Source organism: Schistocerca cancellata, chromosome 5, assembly GCF_023864275.1.
Source record: "Schistocerca cancellata isolate TAMUIC-IGC-003103 chromosome 5, iqSchCanc2.1, whole genome shotgun sequence".
In the NCBI taxonomy this organism is placed as follows: domain Eukaryota; kingdom Metazoa; phylum Arthropoda; class Insecta; order Orthoptera; family Acrididae; genus Schistocerca; species Schistocerca cancellata.
Genome location: NC_064630.1, coordinates 148733209 through 148753056, shown reverse-complemented (window position 1 = coordinate 148753056; position 19848 = coordinate 148733209). Strand labels below are relative to the sequence as shown.

The 19848-nt window shown below is 42.0% G+C and overlaps 1 protein-coding gene across 4 annotated transcripts in view; it reads left to right on the top strand.

The window, feature by feature from the left end:
- The window catches only part of LOC126188967 (serine/threonine-protein phosphatase 4 regulatory subunit 1-like), a 328109-nt gene that overhangs the window by 209664 nt on the left and 98597 nt on the right, over positions 1 to 19848 (top strand). The window contains exon 1 of one of the 4 annotated variants that reach the window (XM_049930731.1): positions 3139 to 3515. The exons of the other annotated variants lie outside the window; for them this stretch is intronic. The gene's annotated coding sequence lies outside the window, so the exon portion shown is untranslated. Of the gene's footprint in view, positions 1 to 3138; positions 3516 to 19848 lie in introns of those variants that run through there. 4 annotated transcript variants of the gene reach the window in all.

The following is a 19848-nucleotide window of genomic DNA, read 5'->3' as shown; positions in this document are numbered from 1 at the left end:
CGCCTCATCGGCTAATTTAGTTTTACGTTTTATATGCGACAATGGGTTTTATCATTCTACGTAAGTTTTAGCGCATGTTCTTTGTCCTTTTGAGTTCTCCACTCCAATGCTTGTAGTATGGATGGTTTAGTGTGTCGCAGAGTGGCTGGCTTTTCCTTTTTATTCTCGTGACCGGCCAGCCATATCAATACTCTGCAAAGCACTGTGAAATGCGTGGCAGAGGGTACATCCCTGTATTCTAGTTTCTAGGGTTCTTTCCCGTATGGAAGCGCTGGAAGAATGACCGTTTAGATGTCTCAGCGTGTGCTGTAACTAATCTAATCTTCTCACAATCCATACTGGAGCGATATATAGGGGGTTGCAGCATATTCTTATACTAGTCATTTAAACCCGATTCGTGAAACTTTGTAAGTAGGCTTTGTCGGGATAGTTCCCGTCTGTCTTAAAGTGTGTGCCAGTTCACTTCTTTAAACATCAGTGGCACTGTGCCGCAGGTTGAACAAACCTTCTCTGATAGTTCTGGATTTCTTACAGTTGTAGTTATTTGGATTCGATGGGGAGTTGCCCAGTCTAAAAAATCGTTGTGTATGTCCCTACACCTACCTAGTTGGCTGCGTGGGATGTATATTGCGTTCCTGACTCATTTAGGTGGACCCTGCAGTTCTTAACATTATGGCGCAAGTCAAGGAAGTCACAGTCCAGCTTGTCACAGAGCCTTGCAGTCTTTGGTTCAAGCCTTCAGCTCGATCTGTTCTACGTATTTGCCTTAGGTTGTATTTCGAGGATGAACCAGCAAAAAGCCATCATTTGTATCACAGAATATTGAACACAAACACAGAACGGTTGAGGGTTCGTAAAATCCATTCCTTTAATACTTCTACGTATGATGTTGTCAACTTATATAGTACGCAGAGACTCAAATCCTTTGGCTTTCATTTAGTTTTGTATTAACGTTAAAAGAAAGATTTATTTAACAGCAGCCAAAGACAAACTTAAATTGTAAAGAACAGTGACGATTGTGATGCATTAGGAAACCATAGTTTACATTAGTTTTACTCTTCGGCCCATGGTGTCGTGAGAATACAGTGAGAACTATGGAATATAACTCAGCTGCCCGTATTCCTTAAGGGGCTCCGGAACGCCCTATACTTGCAATGTTAAAATAACGCTTATAAATTACATCTTTCCTCACAAAGTATTTGAGGTAGGAAGTTGAACTTTTTACAGATTATTTATTGGAATATGGGCTACAACTTAACACAGGGATTTTACAAAATTTTAGTTCAGTTATTAAAGATGATTTTTTTCGGTTGCAATGAAAATTCACATTTTTTTGCAATTTTTATTTATATATTCAAAAATATACAGTTTTTTGGAAAAAGGCTGTGTTAAATTATGCAGAAGGTACTGTGTAACATTTACTGAAAGTTTGAAACAAATATGTTTGGAAGATCCTTAGAAAACATGTAATTAGTATGAGAAAATAAAAGTTTTGGGAATCGAGCGACAAAGATTGGATTAACTTTTTAGTGCATTCCAGGTCCATAGGATGGATTATCTTCATCCTCTGCAAACTCCTCCTCCAGCTTCCTCTTGTTCCTCCTCCTGTTTACTCTTGCTTGTATTTCTAGACTCTTTACAGCCCTGTCTGCAGCCCGAAGGCGTTCCTTGTCTAAAGCAAGCATCGCTCGTACCATGTTAGAACCTATCTTCATTCCCATATTTCTAAATACCTTGCACCTTACAATGTTGCCGTCATTGAAAGTCGCAACAGCAACTTTACTTTTACTCATTATTATACTTCAACAAAACAGACTCAAGAAACAGAATTAATTACGAATATTTTCGAGATAACGACAGAGTAAATAAACATGAAACAATCGACAATCACACCAGCGATATATATTGAACCATCACAGGTTAGCCACAACACATACTTTATCTCACATCACTAAAATGTACCTGATGAACACGGACGTTAATAATACCATTTGACAGCAGTTTAACAGCGCCACAGTGGGTCACGCCCATGTAGAACACATTTCAAAAAAAAAAATTTAAAAATAGTTGTAGTCTTCGGAATTGAATAAATTATATATCTATTAAAAGGTAATAGTCTGCAGATTCAGAAAACGCAAAAAATAATAGTCTGCAGATTCAGAAAACGCAAAAAAGTAAAAAATTGAACATTTCATGATTTTTGAGCCTTTCCGGAGCCCCTTAAATTACTTGATTTACGATTTCTTTTACCAGTACTTACCGTTTCTACAGCCTATACTAATAGCTTTAAGCTTTCGTAATTTTTTTCTTCAGAAATAGTGCCGAGACTGCTGTTACGTTTGAAGTAATTAATAAGTGTTTAGTTTTATTTATGTAACCATTTGGTTATAAAAAATTGTGGGAACTTACGTCATTAATACGGGCTGTATACAAGGGCGAGGAATTGATTCCAGAATGAATCTTTCACTCTGCAGCGATAAGAAACTGAGGTAATTCGGATGCTCCTTATTTATCAGAACGTTAGCACGATCATTTGCAATTGTAGTAACAGTCTGTCGCGTTAGACAGAAAATTCTGAAGAACTGCTGACTTGCAGGTGAAACGTAAGCACTGAGTTGTGTCCACGAGGTACGCAACTTCCGCTAGCGTACGTTTTCCCGCCAGTTGCACGGATACTGGTTGGTGACGTCACTTCCTCGTTTCTGCCGCGCGCGCTTCGTAGAGTGAGATGGTGGATCATGAAATGTTCGTATGCGGTTAGGAGCCTTTTGGCTCTGATGTTGGTGGGGGAAGTGAGTTGGTGAGGGGAGGGGGCCTCGAGTTCCCGACAGAGGGCGCCAGTGGTTGGGACGATCGATGTGCGCGCAGGCAGCGCCCCGCCCCGCCCAGCCCAGTTTGCGGCCGTCCTCGCACGTGCATACAGTACTTGGCGGTCATCGGCCGACGGCAGTGGAGACGGCGTCGTCTCGACGGAAAATATACTCCGCCGGTGGCGCCGATCCGGCAGCTATTCCTGGCGTCGGTGGCGGGCAGGTGGTTCGCGTCTCGGGACTCCGCTGCTGGCGGCCATTTGCATTCCTGGCGAGTCGGGTTCGAGGACGGCGCGCCTCCAAGCGGCCGGCGAGTGAAGCTGCGGCCGTGCGCGCGGGCATCCACCGCGTGTGACGCAGTTAGTTCAGTCGCGTACAGCGGTGGGGTGTTGCGACTTACTTCGTCTCGGTGTCCGTCGCGTGATTTCACCGCAGCGAGCTGAACGCGGATCTATACTGCGTGTCGTCACTCCACGCAAGATCGTCCGTCGCGCTCGAAACGGGTGAGTGACTTCCGCAGCGTGGCTGTCGTGTTTAGCGGGAGGACTGGTGCGGTTCGGTGACCAGCAGTGGAAGCAGTAATGGCGGCGGCTGCGGCACCGCCGGCCACGAGGGCGCCCGAGATGCGAACCGCCAGTGACTCTGTATCGTACCGAACGTCGAACGGAGTACGTCGGCGACAATCGACCGCCAGCAGCCGACACAGTAAGGGATGCTGGTTTATCCGGCAGTCAATTTCTTTTCGTGTACTATTTGTGTATAATACTTGTTCTGTTTCCCTTGTCACGTGTGCTACAAAATAGTTTGTAAGTGGAAGGAAAGACACGTGGTGGAGTGTGGGCACCGGATCCGGCGCCACGGTGCTCATTCAATATGGCGAAGTGCGTGCGTATCGTTGCGTCTGAGGCCGGGCGTCGCGTTGCGGGTAGCATCAGCGGGCGCGGTTAGGCGCTCTTTCTGGTGTCGTGCCGCCGTGGGGCAGGTCGCGGACCTTTTCACACGCTTTTAGTGTTGCACTATGCGCCGTGGACCCTCATGCCGTACCGTGCTGTGTTCAAATTGTATTTGTTATTGGCAGTGGTTCCTCACGGCCCAGTTGATGCCCACTTTCCGTTCTGACCGTTATCATTGTAATTGCATATGCGTGTAAAATATTCAGTTTACTACCGCGAAATCAAAGACGAAAGAAAACTGCCTATTCCGGCAGCAAGGAGCTCGTGACGGCGTCACTGGCCTGTCATGAGTATGAAACGTGTTTACTACTCACGCGTCGCTGACCCACGAGGCACTGGGGCATGTGCAGCGCCCCCAGCGACGATGCGCCTCATAGTTGGTTACGTCCAAAGGGAGGCGGCGCGACCCCAAATTTAGTTTGTGAGAAAGTTTTGGACACGAATGTAGAAATATGTCGTTACTGTGACGTCTTATTGGAGTTTAATAGCGACAGCTTCTCCCCGCTCGTCCGACCAAGAACTTTATTTTTAATGATTCATGTATATCAACATAGTACACACATAGATACTTAGTAATTTCGTCTGTTGTAATTAACGCTTTTATTCAGCCAGCAGTGTTAATTTACAACGAAAAGTGTAAAATATGAAATGAAGTCTTGCTCCACTGCCTGCCATCAATCAATATAAGGGATAAAATACCACACCCTAACCAACATTTAGAATCTGGTCTGTGAAAGAGTTTGCGGCATTCTTTGACTAGACTGTAAATTCTCTGCAAAGTCCTTTCTTCGCAATGCCTTCGGCTTTTTCTGTCGACTGTTACACCGACAATACACGCGTTACATTCGGAGACTACATGTGAGATGGGTTGTCACTACACATTATTTAGTTCAGAATGCCCCCCGTTCGGCTATTTTTGTGGTGCGAGGTAGATAGATTTTGTGGGGTCGAAGACATGCTGAACGCGGACGTGTTTTAATATGTGCACTAAGCTGTTCCGGACTACCGAACCTTTCTTGAGGTAAATTTTTTGCCTTTGAAAAAAGGCACGTAACCCACTGTAAATATTTATCTGTAGAATCCCTTTAAGTGTCGAGATACTTCTACGCATACCTTCGATTTTACTAGGCAATAAACGAATCCCCAGTTCGAACAAAATGCCGATACTTGTTTTATTTATTTAAATTCACATTTTTATTTGCAAACAGAGCAGTACTAGTCTATTTACTAGATTTGTCATCTCCATATGAGAATTTATTTTTTAGATGCTAACGGAATGAGTATTACCGATCATTTAAACGAAATGTAGATAAACCTTTGAATGTTACCTCTTGTCTGAAGACAGGTTTAATGCAGCTCGCCACTCTACTCCATCATATCGCATCTTTCCTGTGTAACTGTTGCTGCCGGCACCCATTCCGACCATGTGACTTGGTATTCCTGTGAAATATTCCCCCACGCCCACGCCACCCCTTTATCTCCATTGCGAAATTGTTCATTGATGCCGCATACGTCCTCAAACCTGCGCCTACGTATAGTCATACACTACGAAGGTTGTTTCAGGCCGATTAATTGTAGATCCTTTCATTATTCATTCCACTCATATAATAAAACTGTTTTCTGTAACGCTCTTCAAAAGCTTGTGTTCTGTGCTATTCGTGTTTCACTTCCATTAAAAGGCTATTGCCAAGGCTTTTACTTCTGTTAAAAGGCTGCTGCCAAGATATTGTTGTTGGGAAGCGCCTTCGTAAAAGTGTGATAATTTTTCTTGTTTATAAGTAGACTAAGAATATTACTTTCTAACCGAGACAGTTTAGTTTATTCGCCATAGATTTAGTTTTGTGCGTGCATTTCCTCGGCTGAATGACTAAATAATTCTGCCGCCAAATTCTTAACGTTTTAGTGATAGTTGTCCGTGTATGTTTAAATAGAAACTTAGGTGTGTGTGTGTGTGTGTGTGTTTTTTGTGCGGAAGTGTTGTATCAAGTCACAGTCCATAATCATACAGTCACTCAATACCTTATAAGGTTTTACTGGAACTGAGTTGATTGTCATGCTGCATTATAGGTAACTAGCATTCTTCAGCTAAGTTGACTTGTAAGACCGAAAGTCATCACTTGATATCGTTCAGTCTGTTGCTGCAGTCGTCCTACCACATAATTGCAAAACAAGTGAAGGGTGTATTGCATGACTATTGCTTGTCGCAGTTTGATATAATATGTAGAGCAGACCTCCTCCGTTGCTCCACAACGAGCAGCTAAGTATGTTGGTGGAACGAAACAGTGTAATTCCAACGTATGCGAGCTTTCATATTTCCTTCGACAGGTCATACATTCGTTATATTTTTCGCAGAAAGTATAAAAAAGGATTTTCGATTAATTGTCGGTGCATTTGAATCTTCCATATCTCCAGTCTTCGACCGAATTAATTTTAGGGAACTCGAAGAGTTACTAATGTAAGGCGTTGTGCTTCACCAGATACGTAAATATTTGTGGCCCGCACTCTGGGACCGCCCGCGAACGGCCACTGAATGAGTTCGGCTAGATTGCCATTCCCCCACCCCAAATCCTGTCAACACGAAGTATCTTCCCCTCGCAGTCGCCCTCAATCCCTACCTCTCTGCTCCTTATCACCACCTGGTCGGACGTAAGAATACGGCGCTGTTTTTGTCATAGATCCTGTACACGACAGCGAGCCAAGCACCTGGTGTAAATTTATTTCACGCAGACACACGAAGCCAAACGGTTGGTATCTTTAATGTACAAATTTGTTGGATATTAGGGGCCAGAAGCAGAACAGCTGTATAACGGCTAAATTGCCTGTCTGTTTTCGAAGGTAAAAATACAATTTTCTTTGGTTACACAAACGACTGATAAACAGGATACTTACTACCAGTGATTTCGCGGGCGTCTTAGAGGAACAGTGCAATGTATACTGAAATCTTAGCACCGAAGTTTGATGGTGTACAATAGAAACAAAAACATCGTATCGAACTGTTAAAAGCTATTTAAACGTTCTTCTTCGCCGTTTCAGTAAGTCTTTGTCACTGGAGGAAGCTGTAAAGAAACTGATTTTTAAAATAGAAGGCACTTCTTCAGGGGCAAGTCACATTATCTACCAAATAAAGGGCAGACAAAGTATCTCCAACATTTGGATCTCCTAATGCCTGGTCGGCCGAAAATTTTCACTTAAGGATCATAAATTTAAATTTTCAAGATAGTTGATGTAGTAATTTACTGATGGCAATTCCAATATGTTGCAGCTCTTTGATGCTCTTGCATACTATGTTTCGTAGTGACAGTGCAAAGAAATTAGTCATACATTACATCAGAAAGTGTACTGGCAATGGTGCCTCCAGAGATCTGCTGTAGATAGGATTGCCCCTCGGGAATTTAAAATATTTTGCCAGAAGAGGCACTCTCGAATTTCTAGTCTGAAGTGAAAACATGTGTCCACCATTAGGCCTCGTAAGAGTGTTTTCTGTAGAACTCTAAAGGTGAAAGCATAGTTTGCGTTTCTTCCATTTTAAACATTCCAGTGACATAGCTCGGTACGCCAAGCTCTGCAAGTTGGGTTTTTGTGACACTGTCACAATACATATTTATGTTGAGTCAGATCTACCATCGTGGCACTCATGACAGCAATCAGACTACAGCCTTTCATGTCCCAGAACATTGACAATTGTATCGAACGTTGTAAGTGAATTAAATGTGTTACTGAACCTGTACTTGATCCCTAAACATGATGCAATTTCAGATTTTGGCTTCACACTGAGAAAATGTCTGTAATAAAATTAATGTAGTTGGTGGATTTTAAACATTAATTCACTATCTCTCACGTGTCTAATGCAATTGAACACTTAAGTGAAAGATAAGTGACAGCTATCCTATGGGTGTCAGAATCAGCATTGTGAAATTGGATTTTGACAAACGATTCCGTGTAAAGCTTACCTGAACTTCGTGACAATACTGATACAGGGTTTTGCTAAAAGCTGAGATATGCCATGTGAGGTGATGCAGCGGTTAGCACACCACACATTCAGGACAGTGGTTAAAATGCCTCAAAGACCATCCAGATCTAGATTTTCCTTGATTTCCCTAAATGACAGGATGACTTCTTTGAGAGGCCGTGGCAAATTTACTACCCCATCCTTTCATAGTAGTAGTTAGTGCCCTGCCTGTAGTGACCTAACTGTTGATGGGAGGTTAAAACTCTAATCATCCTTAAGTCACCATTGAACTGCGACTAAAATTGTCACATTCTGTAGCATGTACCAATACTGATGGCTTTCCCAATCTGAAGAACATTTCCTTGTACCCTGTGTACCAGTCTCTAAAGGAGTCCGTACCTTAAATTTGCTTTTGCGGGTTGTTGTGAAGGCCAGTGGACCCAAGAATTCTTCTGTTTAGTTACTGGTTGTTCTCCTAGAATTTCGCGCTTGAGTTGCAGTCCCTATAGTGATGCGGAAAACTCATCTAGTCGAGAGTACTCAAGGTTGGAGCTACTTGAGTAAATTGTCTGAACCTGGTACATTGATACAGATAACTTCTTCAGGAACTACAGATTTCAACTGAATGATTGAACTGGTAAACCTCTGTGATATGATCGTTATTCAGTTTTTTGTTCTAAGTAGTCAATATCCACATAACAAAGTATAAGTTCATTCCTGATGCTTCATGTTGCAGATTGTGACCACCATTGGTGTAGCGACAGGTGTGTTTAAACTCCCAAGTAAACTGTTGCGTGAAAAAACAATCTAACAGGCCTCACGATACTAGACACACAGGGTTCTATTTGACTTCCCGTACCAATAGATTTTTCCCGTACCAATAGATTTTTGGTTGACCAGGCACGTGACAAATCCAGATGCTGGAGATACTTAGTCTGCCTTTCATTTGGTAGATAATGTGACTTGCCTTAAAGTAATGCCTTTCATTGAAAACAAAATCTCTTATACTTATAGCTTCTTTGCCTCTTTCTCCAGTGACACTGCCGAGAATTTGGAGCAAGTAGATTGTTATACCATTTCACTTGATTGTGGTTGCTAGGTCTTATGGCTCGTAAGTTTAACTGTTTGATTTTGGAAGTGCCAGCGTTTCCTGTATGGTAGAGTACTTAAGGTTTGATGGTCAACATATTTTTGGAACAATTGACATACATATTGGATGTTAATACATTGCATATGTGCCTAAGATAACTGAAAAATCTTTTTTTTTTTTTTAATTTTATTGAAATATTGAAGTTCAGAGTTACATTCGTGGACATTTCTATGTTGCCTTTATTTCAGTTATAGATAACCATTTGTATTTCGAGAAACAGCTAGTAAAAGTTTGCTTTCTGTAATTGTCTGGGATATGGGTGTTGGTAACACTGCTGGTCCAATATATGTAAATGATCATCTTTGCTACTGTTATTTTGGCTTGAAGAGTTTTGTTTACACCCTACTGAAAGTTTTGTTTCTCAAGAGCTACAGATTTTTCATGTTTGTAGTGGATACTAAACCCTTTTTCTCTTTTTTTTTCCAGTTCCTTCTAGGCAATTTATACCATGCCTTGTGATTACTGTTACATTTGCATGGCTACCAAGATTCCATTATTTGGGACCAGATACTTTTTTGCCAATTGCAAAATAACATGGATCAACCAGTTTTCAAAATACCCATCATCAAAGTGTCCACTTGCTGTTTGTTCTTTTCAGGCCTAAAATCAGGGAGTCTCACAACTACTTTGGATGATACACCGTGAAAAGAGAAAGCTGTTCTCCCAATACTGACACTGTGAACACTAAAATATTTGCTTTGGTATGACGTAGAACTCTTTCTGGATACTTGCATCCTCCAAGAAATCTTTCTTCACCATTTACCAGTAAAATTTGCCTTGTTGCAGTTTAATTTGGGAGATGAAGGAACTACTACTAGTAAGTGACTGAAGTATGCTTTAATCCTTTTCCCTTCAATACTTGTAGGGAACATCCTTCCATGTGTATATTTCACATTAGATTGCTTTTTACCACCCTTTGCCACTGTTTGTCGAGACAGTTTTAGCTGTTCTTAACAGGTGGCAAGAACTCGAGCAGGGAGGTGAAATAGTTCTTGGGAGTGACAGTTTGCTGTGACTACACTTTTGTTGTGACAGTCCTTCCTTCTCAAGTACGTCATACATTTTTCTAGAATAATTATTTTCAGGTAAGGCAAACTGAAAAATCTTATGTTGCTTCAAAGCAACAGTGGAGTTAAGTGGTAAATCCATAATTTAGTGCCTCACTCTACAAATCGATTGATACTGGTGTTTCAAATTTTGGATTACAGATGTAAAATTGCAATCTAGGTTTTTTAAACAGTGTCCAGCTTTCTGACTAATTCTGACCTAAAATGTATAATCCATTTAGGCTACCTGATAATCAATACATTGATGTCCCATGTGGTGGTATACCAGATATTGGGGATGGAGATGGAACTGTACAAATAGGTGAACGTCCTCAAGCTTTCCGAAACAGCTGCCATGATTTTCACTCATATGGTGAAAAAGGTTGGGGGGGGGGGATGTAGTTTCAGAAGTTAGGTAGGAGCAAGAAACAGAACATGAATCAGAAGTTAGGTAGGAGCAAGAAACAGAACATGAAGGCCCAAAGGTAAGGATCATTAACAAAAGTAATAATGTTCAAAAAGTTCATTTGTAATTACATAACATAGATATCTATTTGCTTAAATTTCAGGTTTATTTGTTAAGAAGTGGTAGTTTTAGATCCTCAGCCAGATTCAGATGTAAGCCACTGTAACACAAATTGAGCACCCTCTACACAGCAGCTGCAGCAAGTGATACATACATGTAAATGTAAGTGTATAATTCTTTGCTAAAATTGTGATCCCAGGCACAGAATGGAAAGGATCACATCCAGCACCAATAGAGAACACGACACCTTTGCAATGTTATAAAGCATATCTAAAGGATGTATTTGAACACTTACCTGAGCAATGAAACATCTATGCTTAGGAGAGAGAGATAGTTTCTTTGTAGCAATCAACAGTGAATTAGAGTATTTTGTTGGTACTTTAGTGCACTAGGCCATAGTCAAAACACATTCCATTTTATGTGATGACTAGAAATTGGTTCTTCCAGCTACTGCAGTATTTTCATATTATCAGTAATGAAGAATTGGATGAAGCTAATAGATAAACTCTAAAATTTGTCCACTTTTCTCTGCATTGTAGTTGCAGACAGTCCACCCAGAAGAATAACACGTTTTTGGTGAACATATGTTACAGTCAAGGGTAGAAGCAGTTTGAAACAGCATATAAGAAATGAGCCTCACAAAAGGGACTACAGATCTTCTATGAAGGCTGATGTTTCAGCCTTGTTGTCTAATTTTTAAATTTGTTGGCAAAACTATGTGCAGCAATGGTGTTAGATTTATCTGGGATATTGCTTTGGCATTGACAGAAACTTGGCCAGAGAAACAGCATTCCAAGTGCTCGCAGATCGTTGGTTTTTAGGCAATGAATTTTGTGGCACAGTTGGGACAGACAGGATGAGAAAATGTCCTTCGAAGTGGAGCTGTAGAGCACGGCATGGCTGTTGTGACTTTAGATTGGACAGAAAATATGTAAATTGCATGTGTTGAGCCCATGGCAACATGTAGATGCTATTCTGCATCTTCAAAGAAATCCATTGATGTACCAAGAGCTATGTTGTGGAAATGCCCAAAAGACATGTGGAGCTAGGTTCTTGCTGTTATATTGGTAGAACTCTACCAGATCGACTTGCCAAAGAGGTGGTATGTGCCCATAGTGTATTGGTATTTGTAAAAGTTCAGCAAAAATAACTGTGTTCAGCTCCTAATATGGATGTACATATTGATAGTTTTGAATACTTTGCAGATATGGTGAAAGAAGGTTGATGTAAAGTGTGCTTGAAGTCAGCCAAGTGTAAAGTCATTTGTGTGTGTGTGTATGTGTGTGTGTGTGTGTGTGTGTGTGTGTGTGTGTGTGTGTGTGAGTGAGATGTTAAGACATCTTTCATGGGAAACAATACTTAATATGGTTTCATATTCCAAACTGGCAATAACAAATACTGTGCATAGACTAAAAAGGGCTAAAATGTGAGTGAAAAAATAGTTTGCAGAAATCTTGTGTTTACTGAACTTGTTTCCATGTTGCCTTGCCTCCACTGTTGTGTAAAAGCAAAATTCAAAATGTTTTTAATAAAACGTTTAAAAAGTCATATTTCACATTTGTGTACCTACATGTGAGGATGGCCCCATAAGTACCTGACCCAAGAAAGAAAACACAAAAATTTTGGAAAAATGTATTTTTCAACATAATCTCGTTTCAGCTCTTTACACTTACCCCAGCGATGTTCATGAAATTAGATACCATTTTTATAATGACAACTGACTCCTCAAAATAGACATAAACTGCCGACGTGACGTCTTCCTTTGTTGAAAATCTTTGACCACCGAGCTATTTTTTCAAGTTTGGGAACAGAAAATAATCAGAGGGGGCTAAATCTGGCGAATAGTGCGTGAGGTACGAGTTAAAACTTTAATTCATTAATTTTGGCCATTGTAATAACGGACTTGAGCTGGTGCATTGTCCTGAAGAAACACGTTCTTCTTGACCAAATGCGACTATTTTTGCTTGATTTCTTCTTCCAAACTTCGCAATTACTTTCGCATAATACCTGCCGTTGCTAGCTTTTCCTTTTTCAAGGTAGTCTGAAAATTATCCTACGCGCATCCGAAAAAACCGACGCCATGACCTTGCCTACAGAAGAAACGGTCTTCGCCTTCTTTGGAGTAGGTTCTCCAATTTGTGTCCATTGTTTAGATTCTTTTGTCTCGGGAGTGAAGTGGTGGACCCATGTTTCATCAGTGGTTATGAAACCGCGCAAAAAATCAGCATTGTTGCTGCGAAACTTCGCGTAACACCCAATTGAAACATCGTCACGACACTGTTTTTGCTCTAGTGTTACCAAACCCGGCACAATCCTCGCACAGTCAAAATTTTCAGATAATATGCGATGTACCGCACTGTTTGAAATGCCTACTAGCTCGCGCACTTTATCGACGATAATCCAGTATCGCTTAGTGGATTTTCGCCATTTCTGGAGTCGTCACCTCATTTGATCGACCACTGCGATGCTCGACTTGGCAGCTCGTACGGCCTCGATTAAACTCAGCTACCCGATATTTTACTGTTGTCAACGAAGGAGCAGACTCTCCCAAAGTGGAATTTAGCTCAGCTTTAATATTGGTTGTGCTGAGGCCTTAAAAATGTATCACTTAACGATGACCAATTTTCTCAATTTCTTGAGTTCTCACAACGTTCACTACTGATGGCTGCCAAACAAATGCAAAACAATGTGGCGTCTTCAAACTTGAAATAGAACATTCATAGATCGTATACTTTCTAATCCAGAGATATTTTTCAACGACGACTGCAATCTCCCAATTATACCAGATACTGATAGGACCACCCTCGTAAATAGTGCAAATATTTTTTCTCAAACTTCAAACTTTGTCAAGAATGGGTTAAGCTGATCTACTCCAACACTAGCTCTAGTGTGAGTAATATTTTGACAAGAGAAGATTCTCTATCAAAAGAACAGTATGCCATCGCCAGGTAAGTTATTCTTGAATTGTGAAAGGTGCTTCTCATAGTTTCCACGATGAGCTATAGTTAGTGTGTAAAGTAGCCATTTGCGCGCGCTCACACACACACACACACACACACACACACACACACACACCACATCTTTGCTCAGTGCAATGTGGAACCCTGGTTACTTTAAATGGAGTCACACTGTATTTTCGATTGTTCTTAATGGGAATATTGAAGTCTTCCACTACTTTCCCATTGCTCATTGCTACAGAGACGGCTAGCTACAGGGTAGTGTCATAATTTTGATACTGGCGATACTAGTTTGGTTCTAATGAGCCTTGGAATTTAATGAACTATACAGATCCAAAAATGTTGAATTAGTGTGAAAGAGGTAACAAAAGAGCAAAAGTCCAAATTGGCAAAGTTGTTCCATTTTCAGCAACCTTCTTGGTGCAAACCTTGCCAAGTTCTTTTATTATACTAAATATGCCACACAGCTTTATTTATAGAACATAATTTTGAAACGTAATTATGTACTGCATTGAATGATAGTTTTCACTTACTCATTAGAATGAGTGGAAAGGACGACACACTTTCGAAGATTACTAGAAAATGCATGTTCCACAATCTGAAAGACAAAGCACCCACAGAACAGGAAATAATGAATAAACCTAAAATGGGCGCCAGATTTGTCATTCTGTGTGTGCCCTGTGCATTGGTGCCGATAATGGATGATTCAGGAAATTCACAGGGCACACAGAAATGGTGGCAAAGTTGCCCTAGTTTACGGTGGTTCCTTAGGAACTAGGTTGCACTTCTAGGCCTTCCTCAAATAATTTGACTACATAGATAGACCACATATTGTCTTGTTTATAACTGCACAAAAGTTTTGTCCATAGATTTATGCAACTGTGTACAAAACGCAAGCATAACTGATGGGAAGCCATCATACAACTGTTACTTAAGCATTATTGAGGATATTTAGCCCAGCTGCCAATCGTGTGATTGCCACAAGTTTCAGGACCACATTCTCATTTTCAAGTGCTACAATCAAGGAAACCAGATAAAACAATCCTTAAACCAGCATGCATATAAGGATTAGACATTCTGACTTGTAACCTACCATGAAAAATGTTTGATTTTAGGACTCGTCACAACTTAATAAGAAGCTGCACACGTTAATTGTCAACTCAGACCATGAAGCATCACAGGCTCGTGCATCCACCGGTCCCGAGGTACAGTTGCAAACTAAAGCCGCTGCGATCACCTACTAACAATGATATTTACTTAACTTACTCAGCACCAACGGTACTACTGTGTCTTAAAATCGTTGAGAAATATGTCTACTTCTTGCGGATTCTAACTTAGTTTTAAGTCAGAATAGGCTACGACCAGACAGGGATCTCTTAAGATTTTAATACACAGTAATATCGTTGGTAGTCCGCCCTCGTGGTCTCGCGGTAGCGTTCTCGCTTCCCGAGCACGGGATGACTGGGTGTTGTTGTGTCGTCTTCATCATCATTCATCCCCATTACGGTCGGAGGAAGGCAACGGCAAACCACCTCCATTAGGACCTTGCCTAGTAAGGCGGTGCGGGTCTCCCGCATCGTTCCCCTACGCTCTGTAAAGAAGCATGGGACTTCATTTCCATTTCCAATATCGTTGGTGCTGAGCATTAGGCGTTAAGTAAATATCATCGTTGGTTAGTGATCGCAGCTGCTATGTTCGCAACTATACCTCGGGAATGGTGGATGCGCCGGCATGTGATGTTTCATGGTTTGAGTTGATAATGCACGTGTGCAGCTTGTTTTGAAGTTGTGACGAGGCCTAATGGCATTAAGATTTTAAGGTAGTTTGTAACTCAAAATGTTTGTAATCCTTATGAGGATTATTTTATTAGGTTTCCTTAGTTTTAGCACTTAAAAATGGGATGTCACGAAACAAGTTATGGCAGTAATCACACGATTGACAGCTGGGCTGAATATCCTCAATATTACAAGTATAAGGAAATTATCATAGAAGGTATGAAGAAATCTTGTCACACTTAATTCGGTGATTAAATGTATAAGAATGTACAGGCTAGAACGGTTCACAAGTGAGTACAGGGATGGGTGAATGAGGGGAGTAGTTTACTTGTACTAGTCTGTGGAACTTGGTGTAGGAGAAAGCTAGAACCTCTTCCATAATTATGAAGTAATTATTATTTTGGAACGTCAGTACTGTGTGTAAAGTTTTTCTGTGTTCCTCGACGTGTTGACGAAATATTCCATATAAATTCTGTATTAACTGACGTAAAACGTATTTATCTCTGTCATGAACAAAACCGATGAATTTATTTATTTTCGCTGAATTAACTAAATATGAATGTAATTGATATACTTATCAAAGAAGCAAGAAGTGCTTCCCGGCTGGGTTGGAGATTTTCTCCGCTCAGGGACTGGATGCTTGTCTCCATCATTATTTCATCCTCATCGACACGCAAGTCTCCGAAGTGGCGTCACCAGGCGATCCGGTCTACCCGCCGGGAGTCCCTCCCCACGCGGCATTCATCTCTGACCGCGAAATGTGTAATGCATGGAGGTAAAACGAAAGTAAAGGTTAAAATTAAAAAAAACGGTTAGTCTGTTTAATTATATTGTCGCTATTTGGTAGACTATTATTAAATGATTATAGTTACCATTGCTTTTCTATCTCCTAGTAATTTCCGGTATGAAAACAACGAAATTTTAAGCATATCTAACTTCTGACGTTTCCTGTTCTAGTGGTAAACCTAGTACAAAGACACGTTAGATGTGTTTGAATTTTATCGAAGTGTTCAAAATGTGTGATTTTCTAAGGGACCAAACTGCTGAGGTCATCAGTCCCTAGACTTACGCACTACTTAAACTAACTAAGAGTTTGTGTTCTTTCAGTCTAAAGTTGTTTGGAATCAAACTTTGTTGGGCATATTATACTGTATTCCAGGGATGACAATTTCTGTAAGATCGGGAACTACTGCACAGACTACCTTTGTGGCAGTCACCAGGGAGGGCTGAACTGAGCTGGGTCGGGTCGGGTAGGCTGGCGAGGCGCGATCAGTCTTCTCGGACCGCGAAGTCCGTAATGAATGGGAGGGCGACGGCTGAGCGTGCGCGTTTCCCGCCACGGGCGACACGGCGCGTCGCGGCAGCAGCGGTGGCGACGCTGCGCAGCCGCTGAGGCGCTCTGGCAACGCCGCGCCGCGCCAGCAGCAGCGCACGGCGCTGCCTCTGCCTGGAATGCACGCGCCACAGGCCGGCGCGCCGCGGCCCGTTACACTGCGTGTAGTAGCTTACTAGCCGGAAGCGGCCATGTTGTTTTTGTGCCGCCGGGCGGCCACATTCCGACACGGTACAGTCGCGGCCCGTCGGCCGCGGTACACTCGCATCCAGTCCCGCAGCCCCTCCGCGACCTTGCTTAACGTCGAATGCGTGGGTGACAGCGTGCAGTGTGCTAGGGCGTACACCAACGCCCGCAGCCCGTGTGAATCCGCCTTCGGTCGCCCGCACCTTGCCATTTCCGGTGGCTGTCCGGTGAAACGTTACAGCTACTCGGTACTGCGTTTGGTTGATATCATTGCCAGCAGCGCTGTCGCGTTATTCCGTAACTGGTGATGTGGCTGCCAGTGCCCCCAACTTTTGAAAAAATAACCTGCGCGAAGCGTATGCGCACAGGAACTAACGTTTTGGTAGCTCTCAGTAGGTCAGTCACTCTTCGAACGCTGCAGTGACCACATTGCGGAAGGTAAGAAGACCGTATTGTCATTTTTATGGCGCGTGGTGTCAGTTTTGACAACGTCAAAATATCAATCCTCACCTCACCGATTACATAGTTACACCGAACGTTCCTTTTGTTTCAGAAATAAACATCCCTGCTTCGAGGGGCACAGGATTATAGGAATTGATAAATGGGCAGCTCTTGGGTGTAGAGTAAATTCAGTGATTTCAGCAGTGAAGAAGGCAGAATCGGGGGCTATTGGCAACTCTCCAACCGTCATGGCTACTTAAAACAGCTACAGTGGGAAGAACAGATTCAAATGATCCTCTGAAGCACTACCTAAGAATGTCAGCACCACAGCTGATAGCACGACGACGCAACTTCCTGGGATCACAGGGCCTACAAGGCAGCTCGGGCAGCATTGTACACCGAAAAACTGCTACTTATAACAAACGAAAACAAAAGCTTTCCTCGCTTCAGAGAGAAACTTGTTGATAAAACAGAATTGACTGTAGAGATGCTACCGTTGAGAAAGTGAAGGCTTTATATGCACTTTGAAGTTTCCTGCTGTTCAAATCTTAATAATTGACCTAGATGCTCCATTCTCCAATGATTGAACAGGAACGGACATCTCTCGGAGTGTAATGTAACTGAAGTGCATGTCTGATCCAGTGTGCCTTCGATTTGACAACGCGGTACTGAAGAAAGACTGACCCAACAGCTCCAGTTTCCTGGTTATTCGAATGTTTCATAAACTGCCAGAATAGTCATACAGTCGTTCAGTATGCTAGCATTAATTAGGTCTTGGTGGGATTCAGACACAACTGCAGGCTTGAAATGTACACACCCAACAAACCCTGTAAGTATAGGTTGAAAATTATGGTCCTGAATGACACTTAAGACGTATCATTCCATCAGTGGACATATTTACTCGGAGAAAAATAGCGATAGAATCACCCTATCTGGAGATGAAACTTCCAAAACCAACGCAGGCTGTTAGGCGGCTTTCAGAACCCATTTTTGGTACCAACCGGAATGGTAATTTTTCTTCGAAGTTGTGAAATAGTTGCGGAAGGCTGGCTTCACCTATTTGGGACACTTCGCGAAAACATGAGGCGGATACAGCTTGGTTTCCGAGCGCGAGGCGGAAAATAAATGCCCCAACATGTACGGCTTTACTGTAGTATCGTTTGTGCCAAATGGAAATAATGCTGTCTTGCTTGTATCATTCATGTACCATAGCAAAAATAAGTGCAGTTACTAATAAGCTAGAAATTGTTGTATAAATCACTAAGGAAGGCGTTGAAACCACTGACGAAAAATGTATCGCGTAGGCTACTAGCCGTCAGGCCAATCTGCGACCATTTACTATCTTTGTTGCCATGGTCAAAATCAGCTTGGACAATGAATTTGCCCATTTCACAGCTTTCCCATCCAATCCACTGCAAAGTGAAATTGTGTTTACGTCGCTTGCCAAGGGACTTGTGGGCCCAGCTGTGCGCTCGAGACTGAAGAGTACCCACAAACAACTTTAGCTGAGGTCGACAGTAAGCTAGATCTTGGAAGAACCTGTACTGTTGTACAACGCCAGAATGATTCAGACAAGTACGCGGGATGTGGAATATGCTCGAGGTGAAGTGACCGCAAAACAAAAGCCCTTTGTGCTCACTGTAAGGTGCCCATCTGTCCTCCGTACAGTTCGTATTTGCGAAAATTGCTGTAAGTGATATGCTGTGGAAATTTGAGTTGTGAAACTATAGTCATGTATGTGATCAAAACTTGGTTAGCCAGATTCCGATTCTCCCTCGGAGCACATTACAAAAGTCTTCATTAACCGAGTATTATTGAATGAGTGATTTTTAATGTTCAACTTTCTTCCCAGTTTCATAAGCAAGTATACCTCCTGTTTTTTGTATTAGTGAATAAACCCCTGTTATATACCACTAAAAGTTTTATTCTGCGTGCTGGTATGCGCAGTAGCCATGTCACAACGGTTAAGACAGTGTACCCTGCCAATCACGTACGTCTGTAAATCTGTACTCCGCAACCCAACTCGCGGTGTGTCATTTTCCCCGTCTCGGCGATGCACATAGTTTCTCTTGCAGCGTTTCCCATTAAAGTTTCTTGGGCACCTCCGTGCAGCTTTTTGAATTTTTTCTGTCTTCTGGTATTCATGTGGTAAGGTCCCACAATGAACAGTGTTAGACGTCTTTCGTGCAATAAATCTGAGCCCATCTGTTTTCTCCATGGCTAGATTCGTGGCAGTGCCATCCACTCACTCTCTTTGGGTTGAACTAGATCGCCGTTTGTGTAGCCAGATCATCTGATCCTTAATGTTTTTACTCGTATTACAGTTAAGGTTAGTCGGATGCCAATATTTGCAACTGTATTTCGTGACATATCTGACGACCACTACTGTCCACAACTGCTTAGTCTGCGAAGGCTTTTTTGGAGCTTCAGACGTCGTCCGCCAGTTCGTTTACGCATCGGAATTAGCAGTGGCCCTTCATACTACAGTGAGGTTGCTAATGGCGGTGCCTAATCATTAAGACTGAATACTGAATTCTGTATTCCAAGCCACAAACAATGCCCTCTTATCCCTGTGTGAAAAATACATCAGGTAATTGCTCCATTTGAAAATTGGCTACATTTTATCCAATATCACTTCTTGAAGTTTCTGAAAGGCATCTTACATTGGCTGACATACCATGTCAATAGGTAGCAACAAGGTCCTGATACCACGTTCTCGGAG